The sequence below is a fragment of the Bos grunniens genome, chromosome 19 (assembly GCF_055505025.1).
Source record: "Bos grunniens cultivar Pamir isolate PY7600 chromosome 19, Bosgru_T2T1.0, whole genome shotgun sequence".
NCBI classification, from domain to species: domain Eukaryota; kingdom Metazoa; phylum Chordata; class Mammalia; order Artiodactyla; family Bovidae; genus Bos; species Bos grunniens.
In genome coordinates, this window is record NC_141183.1 from 5,295,321 (window position 1) to 5,317,254 (window position 21,934).

General features: G+C 49.7%; 1 long non-coding RNA gene across 1 annotated transcript in view; it reads right to left on the reverse strand.

Moving 5' to 3' along the window:
- LOC147350983 (uncharacterized) overlaps positions 1 to 21,934 on the reverse strand; it is a 75,940-nt gene that overhangs the window by 20,350 nt on the left and 33,656 nt on the right. The window contains exon 2 of the long non-coding RNA XR_015147127.1: positions 21,090 to 21,214. This is a non-coding gene — a long non-coding RNA (uncharacterized LOC147350983). The remainder of the gene's footprint in view (positions 1 to 21,089; positions 21,215 to 21,934) is intronic.

Below are 21,934 nucleotides of genomic sequence, written 5' to 3' on the forward strand. Positions count from 1 at the left end.
GTACCACCACTTGGGAAAATGACTAAGGATAAGATTCATTATAAACAATGTTTCCATCCCAACCTGCACTGCCCTTTGAAACTTCCCATATCTGACCCAATTTATTAACTAAAAGAAACAAAAACCCCTTTAGAATTCTTTTCAGTAGCCTTTCATAGAATGTTAAGCTTAAATTACTCATAAATTACAAATCATGCAAATATATGGCATTCATTTTTAAAGCTCTGCAACTCTGAAAAAGTCTCTTGATCCTAAATACATATCCTGGTGCTGCTACTATCATTTTATTACGTAAAGAAATGATCAGAATAAAGGTATGTGTGGTAAATACATGGAAACAAACAGTGGTGTGTGAATATCCATCAGAATTTTCAGTTGCATGCAATAGGAAAGAACTCTGATTTATTTAAACAGAAATAAAATTTATTAAATCATTACTGAGTTCCTGACAGAATCCTCAGGAGAAAGAGGCATGCAGAGCTTCCCTGGTGGCTCAGTGGTTAAAAATTCACTTCTCAATGCAGGGGACACCAGTTCAGTCCCTAGTCCAGGAAGATTCCACGGTCCTCGAGGCAACGAAGCCCACAGGCCGCTTACAGTGGGCTTACTGAAGTGGGCGAGTGAAGCCCAAGTGCCTAGAGCAGCTTCTCTGCAACAGGAGAAGCCACCGCAATGGGAAGCCTGCCCACCGCAGCGAGAGAGCAGTCCCTGTTCGCTGCAACTACAGTAAGCCCACACAAAGCAAGGGATACCCAGCACAGCCAGAAAAAAAAAGAAAAGAACCAGGTGCTATCCAATAGTTACACCATAGAACTAACACAGTAGGGACAGTGGTCCTGCAAACGCCTCCCCAGGGCGTGGATGCTGCAGTCTGTACCAGCCCCCCAGACCCCTGGACAGCATTTGTAGACCCACTGCCGCTGTCCCTCCTGGAGCCTGGACACGGTCACTGCTGTTACCACCACCTTCTCCAGAATGGACTCAGCACGGTCCCGGCTTCTTTCTCTCACCAGCTTCTCATTCAAAGCCATGTGCACGTACCTATAGCTAGGCTTTCTCAGCCCATGACATCCACGCCCCAGCTGCAGTGGAGGCCAGGAACTGTCGTATCTGGTTACTCCAGAGGGGTGCTCTGTCTCATAAGGGGGACAGAAGGGTGACCACAGAGACCAGACTCCATCACAGTGTGATTTGGTTGGGGACCAGACTCCATCACAGTGCGTCACCACAGTGCGATTTGGTTGAATGTAATTTTATCAGGATGACAATCTGATCTAAACTACTCTTCTAGCGTTTTCCCCAAGTATGAGTCATTCTGGAACACCCTGAAGTGGTTTTATAACACCTAATTTTTTCTACAATTCAATTTTTTTCTGCTTTTTGGTTCTTACTCCTAATTTACTTCCAGCTCTGCATACAGAAGAGCAAAAGGTTAGAAACAGTCTTCACGTCCACCAATTCACTCAATAAGGATAGGTTACAAAGTAAACTGTATACCAACACAACATACAAATACCTACGTGGTTATTGCACTGACTTTGCAGATTTAAAAAACTGACAAGCACTGCCAAAACAGCAAAGCAGGAATCACTGCAAGGAAGTGGGTTGAAAAATCTTTTTTAATTCTCCCCATTCCCAAACATTCAGACTCTTCTCTTATTACTTATTTTCTCTCTACGTCTACACAGTTTAGAAGTTTTCTCCCCTATTTCAAACTTCCCTGGTGGCTCAGACAATAAGAATCTGCCTGCAATGCAGGAGACCTGGGTTCAGTCCCTTGGTTGGGAAGATCCCCTGGAGAAGGGAAAGGCTACCTACTCCAGTATTCTTGCCTGGAGAATCCCATGGACAGAGGAGTCTGGTGGGCTACAGTCCATGGGACCACAGAGTTGGACACAACGGAGCAGCTAAGCACACTGCCCCTATTTCTAAAGAAACCTGTACGTGCTATAAGTAGGAAAATTCACAGGACTTCCCTGGCGGCCCAGTGGCTAAGAAGCCACGTAGGGGACTTGGGTTCAATCCCTGGTCAGGAAACTGTATCCTTCATGCCCCAACTAAAGATCCCACATGCTGCAATAAAGACTGAAGACCCTGGGTGCCGCAACTAAGACTGAGTGCGGCCAAATAAATACGTATTTTTAAGTAAGAAGATACAGACTGGACAAATGTAAAACTGCCCATGGTCTTATGCTCAGTGACAAGTACCATCATCTTGAGGTCAGAGGCTTGGAGCACCGATTCTGAGTTTAAACTACTGGAGCTAAGACCCCCACGACCTGAACAAACTCCTTGAACTCACATGCTCCATTTTCTCCTTTGAAAAAAGAGAGTGTTAACATCCTTTCCCTCACAGGGTTGTTGTGCAAATTCAAAGACATTGGGTCTTCTGCCAAGCTGTGAGCAGACTCCTTGTGCCAAGTGAGTTTCTGAAACACTGGCTGTATCTCAGATCCTTGACCACGCACGGACCTAGTCATTCTTAGAAAAACAGCACATTTCATCAAGCCTCTATTACTGGACACCAAGAGTTAATTGGTGTTAATTGCTCAGTCATGTCTGACTCTTTGCGACCCCATAGACTGTAGCCTGCCAGGTTCCTCCATCCATGGGATTCTCCAGGCAAGAAAACTGGAGTGGGTTGCCATTTCCTTCTCCAGGGGATCCTCCTGACCCAGGGATCGGACGGGGATCTCCTGCAGTGCAGACAGATTCTTCACATTCTGAGCCACCAGGGAAGCCCTGGGCACCACAGAACAGGAATTGCTGGCTTAAAACAAAAATTAATCAAAGATTTCAAAATAGAGAGGAAATCATGAAAAGAAAATACAAAAATCCTTTTTGAAAAAGTCTGTAAGATATTCTAAAACTGCCCCCGTGCACGTATCATCTCAAATGTGTGCCATATCATAGACTGCCCCTCTGCCACACACACACAGAGTGCTCGGAGAAAATAATCTTCCCCCCAGCCAGCACAGGCTTCCCAGGTGGCTCAGCAGGTAAGGGATCAGCCTGCCAGTGCAGGAGACGCAGGAGACTCGGGTTCAACCCCTGGGTCAGGAAGATCCCCTGGAGAAGGGAATGGCGACCCACTCCACTCCAGGATCCTCGCCTGGGAGAATTCCACGAACATAGGAACCTGGCGGGCTGCAGCCCACGGGGTCACGAAGGCTCAGACACACCTTAGCAACTAAACAATAACTCAGGATAGCATGCTTTGGGATCGCGTCTCCTGTGATCACGTTCAGGAGCAGAGTCCTCCTTCGACCTGATCCAGGAAACGCCCCCACAGTGCCACTTGCCTGGAGTTTCACCGCTGAGGTCGGATCTGTGGGAAACTCATCTGGGGTTGCCCGGCAATGCCGGGGCCGGGTAGGCTGCCCCTGTGGGTTCTGCAGTCACCTGCTGGCCGAGGACCTGCCCAGCGCCAGCATGTGCAAACAGCAGCCTGGCACAGACAGGCTCCGGCGGGGATGATGACCCAACAGCAGGTGCCAGCGGCGGTGGGGCAGATGGAGCCCTTACAGGAGAGGCAAACCCCCGAGCCCAGCAGACCCACGTTCCCGTGGTTGATCTGCAAGGCTCGTGCTGGCTGTCTACACTCCCCGGAAGATCACTCGTGTCTGGCACTGGGGCAGTGGGAGAAAAGAGAATGATAAACCCTCTCCGGACATCTGGATTTCTCTCCCCTCCTTCCTCGGGCTCCTTTCCAGTTTAGGGCATTTTTTCCTGGTGACAGCTGGTAATGAAGATGAAGCTGAAACGGAGCCTGGACCACCTGCTTGCCGCCACCCCCCAGCACAACGCAGCTCTGGATCCTCAGAGCCCCTGCAGAGTCCCGTCCTGTTTCAACCCTGCTTCCTATAAACCTAGTTCTGTTTCCACATGGTGCTGGGCCCCTTCCACTAGCTTCAAGATGACACTACTCTCCCTGAACTTGAGGGATAGCCTAGGAGCTTTTTCCTCTGGCTCCTTCAGTGATCCTGGGGGGAAAAAACCCAGGCCTGGGAGTCAGAGTAGCTCCAATTCTGTGTTAACTGGCTTTAAGAATTAAAGAAAGTCCCTGATCTCTCTGGAATGCAGGTGGAAGTTCATTTCTCCCAGGAAGATAAATCCTGTGTTGTTCTAAGGATCAGATGGGATTTGGCAGCTAAAGTGACATCCCTGGACCAAGCAGACAGCACGTGGCCCATATCTGTACACCTGTTCTCCTTTCCCTGTTCTCTGCACACTTCAGAGCTGATCATCTGTAAAGTGCTCATTCTGCCAGCCCCGGTAGGATGATCCAATGCAGGATTTTAAATACTACATAAAAATATGGCTTTGCTCACAAGGTTCAGAAAGCAAGAGGGCTGTTACTCTGTCTCCTGTTTAACAACATCTAAATTGCCCTGCCTGGCTTCCTGTGTCCCTGTCACTTGTTAATTCAACAGAAATGCCCACACATCCAAATCCTTGAGAAGCAAATGGCTCCTTCAGCCCCTTGGACCACTCCTGGGATAAACTTGGAAAAATGCTCTATCAAAGGGATCGATCTGCTGGGAAGAGCAGCCCCCATGCTTCTGTCCTGGCAGGCTTTTACGACAAACTGTATTTGCCTGGAAACCAGATTTGTTCTTGGTTCTGAAGCCGCTCCTGTTTATTACCCCCAAATAAAACCATAACTCTCCCCGGTCACTGTGATCGGATGACATTTGCCAACATCAAGACAGAGGATGGCAAGGAATGGGTGCCAGCCTCTGGCTTTTACCAGGAGACTGGACAGGGCCTGTCTATAGATTTCAGGAGGACATCTCTGCTAAGGGAAGAGAGGGATCCAGGGAAATAGCAGAGCTGCTGAGTTTCCAATTAGCAAGGGGAGTCTGGGTCTTCGGTTTTTTCACTGGCTATGCCAACGTTTTATCATGTTAATACAGAAGATGTCACACACACACACACCCCGGCCCCCGATCCCCGGGAGGGGAGAAAGACAGGACACGGGGAGACGGGGTATTAGAGGCGGTCGGTGAAGCACTTGCCCCCGGAGACTGTGATGTTATGGGGGGAACGGGGCGGGGGAGGCAGCTGGCTGGCGTGCGTCTGAGATACCTCCAAGCACGTGGGGCGCTAAGGAGAGTGAGGAGGCTGAGGAATCAGCCGCTGGACGCACCCGGAGGGAGAGGACGCGTCTGTATGAAGCTGTGCCATCCACGGAGACGCCTGGAAGGCCGTGCACAGCGTGTTTACAGAGGTTGGTCTGGGTTAAGAGGATCGCCCAGCATTTTTGTGTCTTTTCTTTTTTTTTATCCCTGGGCTCTTCTGTGTTCTCCAAGTTTTCTTCACTGAGTACATAATTCTTTTTTATTTTTTTAAAAAATATTTTATATCTTGATGAGCACACAATTCTTTTGTGATTAAAAACAAATACTAATTTTTTCAAGAAAATACGTGCTCTTACGAGCATGATCACCATGAAGACAGATATGGGCAGGAGTGGCGGCTGGGAAGGAAGACAGCAAGCCCAATCTCTTTTTGAAAACGTACGTTGGGGGCAAAACACAGGACTGGTTTTTCCCAGCATTTCTAGCCTCTCTCCAAAAGCCCCAAAGCCTCCATCCCCTCGGGGGGGTGGTGCTATGAACTCAATGCAGCTCTCATCTCTTTTTAAAAGATATTTTAAAGGATTTTTAGTTCCGTTGTGGCGTGTGGACCTTCTCTAGCAGCAGGGAGCAGGGGCTGCTCTCCAGCCCTGATGCTCCAGCTTCTCACCGCTGCGGCTTCTCTTGTTGCCGAGCACGGGACCAACCGCAGGAGCCGTGGTGCGTGGGCTTAGTGGCTCCTTAGCACGTGGAGTCTCCCCGGCCAGGGATCACCCATGTCCCCTGCACCAGGCAGGCGAAGTCTCAACCACAGGACCACCAGGGCATTCCGTCTCATCTCTTCTTACGAGGATGCCAGTCATACTGGATTCGGGCCTACCCTAATGACCTCCTCTTAACGTGTAAGAGACTGATAGGCAAGCAGACAGTGGCCAGATCATATGTAAGAACAGATCTCTGACCTACGGTCTGTAGCCAGTCCAGGAAGCCAGCCCCTCGCCCTATAGAACCTAAGGCCTCTAAAACCTTGACCGTGGCCCTGCTTGCCTCTCCTTCCCCCATATCCACTCCATTCTGCCTCCCCCAAAGGGGCCCCCAGCCTATGGCCAGAACTCGGACTGCATGATGGTCAAAGCACCTGCTGGGCTCCTCCGTTTGTGCTGACACCACGCGGAGCGGGCGAGCCCAAAGCCAGGCACGTTTGCCTTTACAATCGGCGTGCGAGCGTGCTGCCTCATGCGAACAGGTGCTTGACAATGTGCAGTGAAACCTACCAGGCCAAGCATGTGCCTCCCGCTTTGTCTGCCTGGAACATTCTCCTCCTTTCAGATCTCATTCCAGGGTGGGCATCAGAGTTGCCTGATAAAGGTTCCTGACCCCTCCTGCACCCCAGGCACAGGCAGGATTCCCTGAATATTTTGCACACTTATCTGTCTGTCCCCCTAGAGGGTGAGCTCCCTCAAGGCTGGGGTGTGCTTTTCATGTCTCTATCTCAGCAAGAACTACAGCAGCTGGAACTGTACTGAGTAAATGCTCCAAAAATGTTTGCTATATGGGTGACTTCTGGACCAGAAGTGCTCAGATTTTTCCTGTTTCTTCCACATCTGCACCTACATCCCTCTGACGCCCACAGGAACATCCCACCTGAATGAGCTTCTCCAAACTCCACGGAAGAGAAGCCCCAGTTGCTGCCCGAGTCCACCTTTCCTTCCGTCTCTTCCATCTCCCTCTCCCTCCCTCCTTCTCGTCTGTTCCATAGACGTGACATTTACCACCTCTAAAGAATCGCTTTCCAGCCATATGCTTCCCTCTCCTCATCACTGGCTCCCTCTTCTTCTCAACTAAGCTGCTGGGAACTGACTGAGCTCGCGTCTCTCCCCTGCTCCCTCCACGCCTCCTCCCTCCTCAACACGCTGCCATCTGCCTTCTGCCCACACTGCCTCCCAAGGCACCAGTGAGTTTCGGATGTTAAATCCGACGTTCACCTTTCAGCTTTCCTCTTCCGTCACCTCCTTCCTCCACCCTCCCTCCTGGGAGACTCTGCTCCAGTCATCCAAGACACCACCAGGCTCCCTTCCTGCTTTTCCCTCTGTTTCTCTTGTCTGTGTGTGCGTCTCCATCGCTCTCTCTTTCCCCCATTTCTCCCCTCCACTCCTCTCTCTTTTTCTAAGAGGACTCATCTCTCTCTCTTTTTTTTAAAATTTGGCTGGGCTGGGTTTTAGTTGCAGCTTGCAGGATCTAGTTCCCTGACCAGGGATCGAACCTGGGCCCCCTGCACTGAGGGCGTGGAATTTTAGCCGCTGGACCACCAGGGAAATTCCAGGACCCATCTCTTAAACACTGGCATTCTCTGTTGTCTTCTTTTCTCATCCTTATGTTCTGTCTGGACGACCTTATTTTCTCCCACTTCCAACTATTGCTCTTGGATAACAGCTCCCAAGTTGACATGACCAGCTCCGTTTCCTTTCCCCGAGGCATCTAGACTCACAGATCAAACCATTGACAAGACATTCCCTCCACCATCCCATAGGCACTTCACACCCAGTTCAAGCAAAACAGAACTCACTCTCTTATGTCCCCAGCGTGTTCTCCTCTATCGAGTTCCTGAAGCCAAAAATCGGGGGACCCAGAGCGGGCAGCAAGTCATCCCAGGGGTTGGGACCAAGCAGTGAGCTGATTGATCCCAGCTCAGTAACACTTAGCTAACCAAGTCAATAGCCAAGTCCAAAGCTAACCAAAGCACTAATACTTAGCTGGCTAAAAATAATCAAACAAAAACTAAAAACATTCACACAGATAAACAAGCAAAACAGAACTGAACAAATGAATAAAAAACTCAAGTGCAGACCACCTGGAAGGACATCTGCTTAAATATGGCAGGAAACACGTGCAGTTTTCTCGTGCCTCTTCCAAATTCCTCCAAAATGACAGTAAAGAAATTCCAAAATGCAAAAAATGTGTAAGAAGAAAAAGAATGGCAGACGAAATGACAACAAACGAGAAAATGCCAAGAAAAATCTGGAAGTTGGAAAACGGACTGGGAGATAACTGCCTTTGCAGAATAGAGAGGAAACATGACCTTGAAGGAGTAAAGCCAATCAGAGAGGAAGCCAATTCATGCAGCAGAACTCCAGAAAGATCCAGCACTTGGAGGCTCCAGGTAGGGTTGGAAAGAGGATGGTCGAATGACTTGATAAGAAGTGGTCACAGTGGGTGAGGGGTTCAGCGGGTGAAGGGGATAGATTACATGGTGATGGACGGTAACTCCACCTTCAGTGGTGATCGCTCTGCACTGTACACAGATGTCGAATCATAACGATGTACACCTAAAACATACACGCTGTTATACACCAATTTTGCCCCAACTTTAAAAATGAATCACTACTTCTCTTAATCTTTATTTTAATTGAAAAAAAAAAAAAGAGAAATAGATCCTTAGATCCGTTCCCCACACTTCCTTACTCCAATTTAATTAAATTTTCAGAATACTGGAGTGGGTAGCCTTTCCCTTCTCCAGGGGATCTTCCCAACCCAGGGATGAAACCCAGGTCTCCCACACTGCAGGCAGATTCTTTACCAGCTGAGCCACCAGGGAAGCCCTGTGTTTATTCTGCAAAGTGACTGAAACAGCCAAGTTCTGGACTTGGGGACACTCGACCCACTGGAAGGTGGGGTTAGGGTACAAAACTATGGACAGGGAGATAAGATGCAGAAGCACACACTGACGGTGAAACTCTAGACCATCTCCTCCTTTGCTCTAGCAGCACTGTCAGCCGGGTTTATAAAACGCCAAGATCTAAGCTTGGGGGTTCCTGGGAAGCAAGCAGGCCTAATGGAAATGATCTACAGATTAGGGAGGCTCCCCAAGCAAGTGACCTGGTCCCCATCTGACCCTCCTGCAGTGAATCCACCAGTCAACAGCCACACCTGTGTGCAAAGATCCTCCAACACACACCATAGTGCTTCACTCTCAAACACAATCAAATATCACCAAGGACATCTGCAGAAAGACTCGAAGGATAAAAATAAGATAAAGGACTTTGAAGGAAACAGGCAAGGAAGAATGAGAAGGAAACTAAAAAAAAAATAAAATCTATAGAAATTTGAGACCGAATAGTATATCCATGAAACAAGAGCAGAAAGTTATAAAAAGAGAACACTGATAGATTAGAACAAATGTCTAGGAATTAAAAATACAACCGTTGGGACTTCCTTGGTGGTACAGTGAATAAGAATCTGCCTACCAATGTAGGAGACATGGGTTGGATCCCTGATCCAGGAAGATCCCACATGCCCCGGAGCAACTAAGCCCGTGTGTCACAACCACAGAACCCACACTCCAGAGCCTGGAAGCCACAAGCACTGAAGTCCTGCAACAAGAAAAGCCACTGCAACGAGAAGCCTGAGCACACCAACAAAGAGCAGACCCCATTCGCTGCAACCAGAGAAAGCCTGCATAGCAACAAAGACCCAGCACAGCCAAAAATAAATAGATACATAAATTTTTTAAACTTTATAAAAAAACACAGCTGTTGAAATAAAAAGTCAATAGGAGGTCTAGAAGATAACAGATCACTCAGAAAGTAAAACAAAAACAGCAAAGAGATAGAAAAGGGAAAAAAAAAGTCAAGGGAATTGGAGAAATGGTCTCTCTGAATAATAAGCTAGAAAGAGAGACCAGTAACAATGGTGACAATTATTTTCTGAATCATCTCTGAAAAACTAACAGGAACAGCAACTTTCAAGATCAAGGGGTTCCAGATTAAAGATGCCCACTGAATGCCAAACACAACCAACGATAGAAGAAAAGAGTGATCCACACCGAGGCATAGCCTCATGAAATGTCATAACACCTGCAAGGAAGAGAAAATTCGAAATGGTTACAGGGAAAGGCAAGGCGTGGGACACGCGGACATCCACGCCAGAAGCCAGGATACAACGGATGAATGCCCTCAAAATTCAGAGGGAGGAGGTTTCATATAGAGTCAAATCATCAGTTGAAAGTAGAGACATAAGAAAGACATTTGCAGGTAAGCCCAGTATCCAAAAATGCACCAAGGTCATATCTGTGGTTGTCGCACGCATGCCCAGTCATGTCCGACTCTTTGTGGCCCCATGGGATGCGGCCCGTCAGGCTCCTCTATCCATGGGATTTCCCAGGCAAGAATACTGGAGTGGGTTGTCATTTCCTCCTCCAGGGGATCTTCCCAACTCAGGGATCGAATCTGCATCCCCTGAGTCTCCAGCATTAGCAGGCGGGTTCTTTACCACTGCGCCAGCTGGGAAGCACACACCACAAACCGCCCAAACTTTGGTGGCTTGAAACAGCAGACATTTGTTATCTTCTATTTCCAGCATCTCGGGAACTTGAGGATGCTTAGTTGGCTGGTTCTGGCTGGGGGTTTCTCGTGAGGGAGTAATTAGTGTCAGCCAAGCCTACAGTCACTTGGCTTGACTGGGCCTGGAGGACCCACTGCCAAGCTCCTTCATGTGGTCGTTGGCTGGAGGCCCCAGCTCCTCTCCGTGTAGGAGTGCTCACAACGTGGTGACCGGCTTTGCTCAGAAGAGATGCTCTGTGGGAAAAGGTGGGGGAGGAGAAGAAGGAGGAGGAACAGGAGGGACAGGAGGGGAAAGGGGAGAAGCAGAAGAAAGAGAGAGGAGAAGAGAGAGAGGAGAGGGAATGCTAGAGAGCCAGAAGCCGCTGACTTCCACTGAAAAGGACCCTGAAAAAGCAGCCATTGGAAAAGCCCCTGATGCTGGGAAAGATTGAAGGTGGGAGGAGAAGGGGACGACAGAGAATGAGACGGTTGGATGGCATCACCGACTCAACGGACATGAGTTTGAGTAGGCTCTGGGAGTTAGTGATGGACAGGGAGGCTTGGCGTGCTGCAGTCCGTGGGGTAGCAAAGAGTCAGACACGACTGAGCGACTGAACCGAACTGAACAGAAGCCACAGAGTCTGTAATCCCTGAGTCCTTGAAGTGGCGTACCATCACTCCACTTGAATTCCATTGGTTACACAGACCAATCCTGGTACAAAGGGGAGAACACCAGAAGATGGGGATTACTGAGGAGGCTGGCTTGGAGGCTGGCTACCACACACCCCTTTCTCAAGAAGCTTGTGGAAGAGATGCTCCGCTAAGACAAAGAAGAAAGGCAGACACAGAGCAAGAGAGGGGAAACAGAAAACTCACGCAGAAAGTCACAAAGACAGTCCCCAGGCTGGCGGTAAAGAGAAGTCCTGCAAGGGGCTATACAGAAGACTTAGAGGGAAACTGGCCCAGACTGAGCAGAAGGACAGAGGGGTCCAGGAAGGAAGCCTCCAAGCCCTCACCCCAAAATGAACCCAATATGTTGAATAAACCTACCGATATTTTCAACTCAATCAGAATTAGGAGATGAAGTACAGATAGTTACAGAGAAAAGTAAACCAGGTTTTTTTTTCTTTTTTTCTTTTTTTTTAAAGAGGTAATCATTAACTCCACGGAAAACAAAAGGCTCTGTGAGAAAGAGGAGGCTGGCGGAGAATAATGCTTGGCTCAGCTTTAAATAATATTTACATAGTTATAATAAGGCAAGCACTGACCACTGATTTGACAGAAAGGATGATAACTATGTCGAGATGGAAGCGGGTGAAGCTCATCGTAGAAGTAGTAAGCTGGGGATTTCTTGGAATAGGAAGTCAAAACAATCTAAAACAAAACTCAAGAAATGGAAGTACAATTGCATCACTTATAAACAAGGAGGTAAATAAATACAAGAAACAGCAGAAAGAACTGGAAGCATTTGCCCTCAGGGACGGTCACAAAGGGAGAAGGATGGAGCAAGAATCTGCTGTTTTTCATTAAAACCTTAATCCAGCACTTGACTTTTTGACCATGGACATATATTATTCGATAAAAATTAAATTAAAAAAAAAAAGATTTTGCTGGCCAAACAAACCCTTCTACTGGCTTGTACTAAAGATCAGCATATATTACCAACCTGTATTTTATTCTCTGGACCTCCAATTGTAGAGAATGATATCATTTCAGAAGAAATTAACCAGGATAAGTAATTCAAGCCCACCAGGCAGCCTCGGTCTGCACGGGACTCCAGCACTGCCCTCCTATCCCTCTGAAAAAACGCATCAGTGCTCATTAAGTCAGGCACTGCTAATTGCTTTTTGATCAACTGCCAGCTTTGTGGCAAAATACCAAAAACCAGGACAAAGACAGTTTTAGAGACGACAGCCCTCTTTAGCCTCTTTCCTGTATGGGTTGTAAGAAACCACGAGAAAACATATGACTTCTGAAAGGTCTGCACACACATCAGGTGCAGTTATTGCCCTGAAGGCTTTCTGAGCACTTGCTGAGGATTTAGGGTCCGACGTAGGGCCTGCTGAGTTCTCTCACCCTGAGGGTTTGATCGCAGAGCTTAGAAAACAATTTTTCTCCTTTTTTTCTCTGATATGGTCTTTTTGTTCACTGGATATATGGACAGAAGGATAAGCAACTGAATGAAGGTCTGCACCTTTGTATCCTGTTCAGATATAATCTTCAGGAGCATGATCACGTGGTCGACGCCCATTCTATGTTTGGGGTTTGTTTCTTTGTGCCGATCACATCCCCACAGTACATCAAAGGGAGTACTGGCTATTTCTAAACAGTCTAAGTATCGAATAGTGCTAAAAAAAAGTGCTCATCTGGGAAAACTGAATATGCATGCAACATCACTGTGGCCAAATCATTTTTGGAACGCCTCTTTGAAAACTCACTTTGGAGCCCGAAGCACAGTGTTGAGAATAGACTCACTGGTGCCAATCATCCCTTAGGGATCGGTTTGGGTTTCAGAACCAGCCATAATCTGCTAAGGAGTTTCAAATTTATATATGCCAACAATGTAAAGCAGCTATGTATGTATCAGTCACTCAGTCACGTCCGAGTCTTTGTGACCCCATGGACTGTAGCCCGCCAGGCTCCTCTGTCCATGGAATTCTCCAAGTGAGAATATTGGAGTGGGTAGCCATTCCCTTCTCCAGGGGATCAAACCCAGTTCTCCTGCATTGCAAGCAGATTATTTACCATCTGAGCCACCAGCGACTCCAATAAAAATGAACAAAACAAAACAAAAAAGGGGGGATATATGTAATACATACAGCTGATTCACTTGCTGTGCAGCAGAAACGAACACAGTGTAAAGCAACTATACTCCAGTAAAAATTAATTTTAAAAAACAAGAAAGGGGAATATATATACGTACAGCTGATTCACTTTACTGCAGAACAGAAATGAACAGAACAATGTAAAGCAACGCTACTCCAATAAAAATTAATTAAGAAAACAAATTTAAATACGCCATGGCTTCCCTGGTGGCTTAGTGGTAAAGCATCTTCAGGCAATGCAGGAGACACTGGTTCTATCCCTGGGTTGGGAAGATCCCCTGGAGAAGGAAATGGCAACCCACGCAAGTATTCTTGCCTGGGAAATCCCATGGACAGAGGAGCTTGGTGGGCTACAGTCCATGGGGTCACAAAGAGGCGGATACGACTTAGTGACGGAGCATGCACGCACATGTGTATACACAGAAAAGTTGTGTATGAAATTTTCTTTAAGTGCTATTTAAACGAGCTTTTTATTGAAAGGTCCCTGCAGTGAGTCCTACTGCGGTGTCCCGCGGTGAGGCCAGGCCCGAGCTGCCCTGTGACCTGCTCTGTCTGCTGGGGTTAGGCCCCCGGCGTGCTCACCTACCTCTACCAGCAGTGAAGACGCCTCGCAAGCCCTGAATCCAGCAAGCCAAACGAGCTCCCTGTGCCAGCAGGCGAGAGCCAGAACCCAGAAACTGTCACCCTTCACGGTCCCAAACAGAAAGGTCTTGCCAGGGAGGAAGACAGAGGGTCTGAGGGAGCACAGAGAATGGAGTGTTTGGAGCAGCCCTGGGACAATCTGTCAGCGATTGCTGCAGCAGGGGAGCAGGGGTGCGGGGTTGGGGGGTGGGGAGGCGCGGCCCTGGGGCTTCGCGGAGGGAGGAGCACACTTTGGGGAACCGAGCCCTCGGGGCGCACTCCCCAGTGCGGCCATCTGGTCTGGGGCCTCGGGCGTCGGGCAGGCCCTGTGAGGCCCGGGACCAGCGGACAAAACCAGCAGACCGGCTCCCCAACGAGCTGACTTTTGGAGAGCGGCCAGGTCCCTCCTGGAGCCCCACCCGGCTCATCCACGCAACAGAAACAGACTCGGGACACAGCGAACAGGCTTGTGGTCGCCCAGGGGGAGGGGGCGGGGAGGGGCGGGATGGGAGATTGCGATTAGCGGACGGAGACTATGATATAGAAAATAAACTAAAAAAAAAAAAAGATCCTTCCGTATAGCACATATTCAATATCCTGTGATAAACCACAATGGAAAAGAATATGAAAAAGAAAAAATATATATATTTATGTGTATATATATATATATATATACTGTATATATACTGTTGCTGTAGAGTAGAAATTAACACAATATTGTAAGTCAACTATAGTTCAATAAAAAAAAATTTTTTTTAATGGTATCATCAAGAGGGAGGGCACACACCTATACCTATGGCTGATGGATGTTTTCATGTTGATGTATGGCAGAAACCATCACAATATTGTAAAGCAATTATCCTCCAATTAAAAAGAAATAATTTTTTAAAAATGGTGTCAATGCCCACTGGTCTTCGTGGAACCTCTTTCCACAGAAAGGACGGAAAGTTTCTCCTCTTTGCCTCAAAGAAACGTTTGCACCACCCAGTACCACCCTCCCTTGCGGCTCCCGCGTGCAGCCTGAGGCTCCCGGAGAGAGCTCTTCCAGACCCTTTGCTGAACCCGTCTGGCTGGGAAACCTCCCCTGGCAGAATACGCATCCGCCCTCCTGCCTCCTCATCTCACCCAGACAAGGTCACTGAAGCTGCAGCTACCGCCCTACCTGCCAGGCCGCCCAGTGGTGCAGGGGCAGCGAAGAAAGCAGAGACTCCTCAGTGATGCTGGAGGACCTGCAGGGGAGCTGGAAAGCTGCTAAGTCAGAGGATTCCAGCGTGTGTGTGCGTGCGTGTGTGTGTATGTGCATGCACACACACGCACACACTGGTCCTGTTCAACTCTTTTGCAACCCCATGGACTGTAGCCCTCCAGGCTCCTCTGTCCATGGAATTCTCCAGACAAGAATGCTGGAGTGGGTTGCCATTTCCTCCTCCAGGGGATCTTCCCCACCCAGGGATCGAACCCATGTCTCTTGTGTCTCCTGCCTTGGCAGGTGGATTCTTTATCACTGCACCACTGGGAAATCTGAGGATTTCAGATTCTGCAGCAAATCTGGGTTCCAGACACTGTGACCTCGTTTTGATTCTATCAGGACTGCAGCCGGTCCTCGGGTTGCGGGGAGGGTAGGAAAGAGAGAAAAGAACAGCCAAGGGTGGGTTTGAGGACCCCGTCCTGCAGGGCCTGGTACCCAAGCTGGCACAAGCCTGCTGGCGTGGTGACTTCTGGGTGCTCACCCCACCCTGGGGCCAGCAGAGGAACTGCAGCCTCTTTGGAAAGAGCGTTAAAATCCATCAACCACAGAGACAGAGTCAACTCCTAGCTTTTACTTCATGGGGGACAGAGGCCCTGGGGCATCAGAAATTCCTGGTCCTGAGACAGAAAAAGAGAGAGAGAGCTCCGTGCTTGCTCTGCCATCACAGACTGACACCTCTCGCCTCTGGGAATAAAGACCCCTCCTCCAGCATCAGGCCTGTGTCTCCACCTGGAGATCCTCTCCTGTAGGCTGGTGCCTTTCCCCACATCCTTTAAAATGTAAAGGTGGTGCTAGTGGTAAAGAACTTGCCTGCCAATGCAGGAGACATAAGAGATTCAGGTTCGATCCCTGGGTTGGGAAGATCCCCTGGAGGAGGGAATGGCAATCCACTTCAGTATTCTTGCCTGGGAAATTTCATGGACAGAGGAGCCTGGCGGGCTACAGTCCATGGGGTCATGAAGAGTCAGACATGACTGAAGCAACTTAGTGCACACACACACATTCTGTGTCCTGTGGAGAAAGAGCTACCACTGGGGGCTCCCTGATGGTCCAGAGGTTAGAACTCTGAGCTTCCAGTAGGGGTGAGGGTGCAGGTTTGATCCCCGGCTGGGGACCTGAGATCCTGCATGCTGCCTGGAGCAGCCAAAACAGAGAAAAAAAACAGTGTTTCTTTAAAAAAAAAAAAAAAAAAGGATGAGCTGTCATCGTCGCCACCAGCACAGGAGGAAAAGGACACAGGGGCTGTCCACAGCCAGAGGAGTCATCTGCAGGAAAAGGATACAATTCCTCAGGATCGTGGGCTGGACTCCTCATCACGGGGTGGGGGTGGGGGCTGCTGGTGACACTCAGGGGCACAGACCTCAAGAGGGAACATGCCAGAAGCAGGAGGGCAACCCGGCTTGCTGATTCTGTCATTTGGCCAAGATGAAACCTGGCTCTGCTCTGCCTTGACCTAAATACGAACAAAAACCTGAGACCCATTTACTGGTTCTGGTCCGTTTGTGGGATGATGGCCCATCTCTCAGAAGCTGTGGAACACCCATTCCTACCAGAGACACAGCACTTGGAATGGGTACCTGCCCGAGGGCACCCAGGTGCCGCCCCCTCATGCAGGCATCCTCCTGCAAGACGACGGTGTTTGCTACTCAACAACGCTTTTCTTTCAGAGGGGGAAACTCTGGTTCCACCAGCCCCAAAAGCAGAGGCTCCCAGAGCCCCACACCGGCACAAAGCCTGCCCAGACCCCTCTACCCGTGACGGGATTCGTGGGATGCTGGGCTGCACTGTGAGCCCGCAGCGGCCCCGGTAAAGAGACAAGTTGCTTGTCTGACCCAGGACAGATGTTTCCCCTCCCTGATCCAAAGTTCCTGGATCTCTGAAATGAGGTTTAAGTAGCAGGGTTCTCTGCTCTAGTTGACATTAAAGTCATCTGGGGAACTTAAAAAAAAAAAAAAAAAAAAGATCAGGTCTTCATCCCAGGTCCATTGTATCAGAATTGCTCAGAATGGAGCTAGGGCATCTTCAGTCTTTAAACCTCCCTAGGTGGTTCTCAGTCATGTCTGACTCGTTGTTCCCAGGTGGCGCTGGTGGTAAAGAACCCGCCTGCCAATGCAGGAGACACAAAAGACAGGGGTTGGATCCCTGGGTCGGGAAGATCCCCTGGAGGAGGGCATGGCAACCCACTCCATCCAGCATTCTTGCCTGGAGAATCCCATGGACAGAGGAGCCTGGCAGGCTACAGTCCATGGGGTTGCAAAGAGTCAGACATGACTAAAGGGCCTTAGCACACAAAAAAGATTCTGGTCTGCAACATGGCAGTGAAGCTCTCTACCAGCTGCTCTCTGAGGGCCATCTGGCTTCCCTGAGTCTATAAATCTGACCCTAAAGGCAGCTCTTTCTTTCCCAGGAGGAGGCTCAGGGAGCAACCTACTTAGGCCATTCAGCAAGGAGGTGGGAGGGGACAGGTCACACAGCAAGAGAGCACCAGACGCTCATTACCTGGCTCAGTCTAGAAGGGGGAGGGAACGGGCCCTAGAAAAGACCGCGTGGGCATGGTTGCCTGGGTCTCAGAGACCTTGGAAACGATCCAGAACTCATCAACAAACACCCTGAGGTTAGGGGGTCAACAGAGGGGAAAGAGCTGAAAACAATTAAGGCATCCATCATCCCTCCTGCATTTTAATCAGACACCAGGGGTGTGTGGAAGAAGGAAGGACCCCCTTCTCCACCAAGCTGCTCTGCGACTGTGCTTCAGGCCTTGGCTGCTGTGTGGCCTTGAGCACAGCACTCAGCCTCTCTGTGCCTTGGCTGCTTGTTTCACAAACGGGGAGACTCAGAACTGTCACAGGCTTCCTAGGGTTTTGGGGAGATTACGAGTTAACACGAAGTTTCCACTACAGTGCTGGGTACACAGTAACACTCAATGAGTGTTAAAAATTATTCACAGGCAAGGTTCCCCGTGGCAAAATAAACCGGGAAAACACTGGGCTTAAAGAAGATAAAGATAAAGGTTTCTTCAAGGCAAGCTTTCTCAAAATAACAATAATAATAATGATGATGAGATGGACCTCAAAGGTTGAAAAGACGAAATGGAATGATGGATGTGTGGAACACTCAGTCTCCACCAAGCACATAATGGGCCCTTAATAAATGTTACCCATGGGTGTTACTGACAAGCCTGGGGGGATCGTCAAGAGAAGGGGCAGGTATGCGTCCCGGCCTCCTGCTCTCTCCTGCAGGGCGTCCTACAGGATCCGTGCAGGAGGCACGCGTGCTGGGAGGAGCCCAGGGGAAGACGGCCATCCGTTTTCCGACTCCACCACTGAGGGGTTGGAAAAAAGGACCCAGGCCAGTGTGGGGCTGGGTTCCACAAGGGAACCCAGTTCCGGAGGGAAGGGAGCACTGGGCTGAACGGTGGGGACAGCTGGGAGCTCCCCGCTCTGAGTTTCCCACACTCCCAGTGTGAGGCGTGTCCCCACGGGAGGGGCAGGAATCTGCGATTCAGAAGAGCTTTGCCACTTTCTAGCTGGGTGACCTTGGGCAGGTCGCCAGGCCTCTCTGAGCCCGGCATCTTTTCACCTGCATAGTGATGGACCACAGACTATAAATTTGAGCGTGTCTGCGGCTCCTTCTGGCTCCAGGATTCTATGTGCAGTTCTGCCCAAATGAGGGAAGGGAGAGAAAAGTGAACCCTAAACCATGGTTACTGTCTTCTAACTGTGCTCTCTGTGTCTAGACTTACTGGAGGTCATTTAACCATCATCCCAACTCCAGACAAAGCTGGGGTGGTTTTCAGAGAGATTTTGATGCCTGCTCACTTGCTCGGCCATTGCACTCCCCAGGGATTGAGGAGTTCCACAGCAAAAAGGGATGAGCGTCCAGCGAAACTCCTACCTGTCAAGGGGTGGGGTAGAGAGACGCCAAGAAAGGGTCTCAAGTCAACCCCTTCTGTATCTAAAGAGACCGTTCAACCCATGATGCCAAATGGTCAGAGTTTTACAAAAAGGTCTGTTGACCATATGCCATATTTTGCAAACTAACCATCAAGACCCATGACATCAGAAAGGGCTTCTTGTGCTACCAGGTTCAAGATGCAGTCTCGGAGACAAAATGTAGAAGCTGACGTCTTAATCTTGGTAAAAGGCACAGGATTTGTGGGTAACAAGGGACAGGACGCCTGCAAAAGGGGTGTCCCGGGAAGGGCAGGTAACTTGCTCAACACGCAGGTGACCTTCCCTGGGCATCTGTATTTTCTCCACAACAGAAGGGCTGCCCTTCCCATACGGAAATGACAAGCCTTATCATCCCTGGTGTTCCCGTGAATACAGCAAGACCCACCCGGGATGCTTGGACAGGCATCCGCCTCTCCCAGCCGGGTCCAAGCCTCCTCCCAGCACTCTCCTGCCTTCCTCTAGGCTTAACTGCAAGACTCACTTCCATGAAACTAACTGCAGAGTCACAATTCCCCCCACTTAATTTATTAAGCCGCTAAGAGACACAAAGACCTGCTCGGGTCTTAGGTACCCACGTTGGCGCTCCTGGACTGTGAACTTCTCACCGAGGGGGTGAACCCAGCGGCATCTCCCAAGGCTGAGCACTGGCCTGGACCTGGGTCCTGCTCCGATTCTTAATTTCCTGCTGTCTATTGTCTCTCTGATAAGTGCTGAACGAGGGGAATGTATTATTTAATTGCTTTCAAGATATCAAACAAGCCAGGGTGGAGGTTATCTCATCTCCAACCCTTCTATTTTCCTAGCTCAAGGTTTGGTTACTTAGTTACTCAGCAAGCTGCAGAGGAAGGAGACAGCCCCACGGGTGACAGTGTAGACTGCACTCAGCAGATGGAGGGGAGGCCGGAAGAACGGCCGTTAGGACTCAGAGACGGACCGGAACCGGAGGGGAGCCGCCCAGGACAGCTCTTTCGAGGCATTCAAAGCCCTCGGAGGGAGGCCTCCATTACTTGGACAAAATCAACAACTGTTCTAGATTACACAGTTCCTTCACATCAGGTGGCCAAAGTATTGGAGCTTCAGCTTCAGCATCTGTTCTTCCAATGAATATTCAGGGATGACTTCCTTTAGGACTGACGGGTCTGATCGCCTCACTGTCTACCTGATGAGAAGAGCTGACTCACTGGAAAAGACCCTGATGCTGGGAAAGATTGAAGGTGGGAGGAGAAGGGGACAACAGAGGATGGGATGGTTGGATGGCATCACCGGTTCACGGACATGAGTTTGAGCGAGCTCCGGGAGATTGTTTGGACAGGGAAGCCTGGCGTGCCGCACTTCACGGAGTCACAAAGAGTCAGACACGACTGAGCAACTGAACAACAGGCGTGTCTGAGGTGGGTGGATCTGACAGTAGTTTTTCCAGGCTGAACTCACCCCACCTGCCATATGGGGAGGCAGCAGAGAGGAGGAGTCACAAGGAAAGGCCAGCGAAGGGGGATTTCACTGCATCAGCTCATCCGAGATGAAGAGACTTGTTCAAGGAGGTCATGGAGAAGATGTGACCACTCTGTGACCTGAGAGCTGGCCAGGGGCAATCTCGGCACCCCCTCCCCCCGTTCTAGGCCATTGCAAACATTGCCCTTGCTAGGAGCCATTTCAAAGACACAGTCTTGAGAGCAGTGTGCTGTTGAGACCATCAGACTGAATACATGACTGAACCCCACTAAAATGAAATTAGTCACTCAGTCATGTCTGACTCTTTGCAACCCCATGGACTGTACCCCACCAGACTCCTCTGTCCATGGGATTCTCCAGGCAAGAACACTGGAGTGGGTCGCCATTCCCTTCTCCAGGGGATCTTCCCAACCTAGGAATCGAACCCAGGTCTCCTGCACTGCAGGTGGATTCTTTACCATCTGAGCCACCAGGGAAGTCCGAGCCCCTAAAGGCCTCTATAAACTTCTAAGATTCTGGTGAGCAGGTGAATCTTATAGTGCCCAAGAAAAGCCTCGTCAGTGACTTTTCTGCTTCTTACACCGGCCACCTACCGATCTGGAGTGGCTGCCTTTCCCTCTTCTCTCCTTGCCCTCCGTGTACAGGGGAGGCCGTTCTGAACTTCACGTGGGAAACTTCTGAGGTTGCAACCAACACATGTACCGATCGCCCCAGCGAGCTGCCGTGAAGAGAGATGGTTATTTAGCTGGTCCTTCAGGGGCAGTCTGGTTTTGCTGGTAGAACTCATATAAAACTGGTGGGGGGCAGAGAATGCATTGTCCCATTAGAGTTATCCTGAGGGCTGGCGGGGTGGGGTGGGGGGTGGGAAGGAGGACAGTGAGAGCCACTGATTCGGCTCTTGTATAGATTAGAAAACGGATTTTTTTTTTTAAGGATGATAACAGGAGTTTGGCACTAATAGTTCAAGGCCTTTGGAAAGATAACACGTTTCCCGGGAAGGGAATTTGAGACTGGGATAGGCCTTTCCTGGGTCTTCCTTTTCCTCCTCTTCCTGGAAACCAGTTGGGTCACTGGTTTTAAACTGCAAGTGGCAGCAGGTGTTGCTGTGGCAACTGCCCCCCCCCCGACCCCGAGCGTGGGGCGTTCTCTTGCGTTCAACCCTCGCTGCCCCGGCACTATAGCCAGCCCTCCATCTCCCAGCTGGTGGTGAGCAGGGGCACCCCACTTGTGTCAAGCTACGTGCCCAGCCCCTGTGCTCGGCACACAGAGAGAAGCAGGCTCCCAGACTGGCTGGAACATGAGTCAACCACCCGTCCATCTGGCCCCGAGCACCAGGATGACGACTCAAGCCCCATGATGACCGGCATCTCAGAAAGAGACACATCCAAGGGTAACCTTGATTTCCACCCTCACGGTGGGTACCCCAAGACACAGCTTG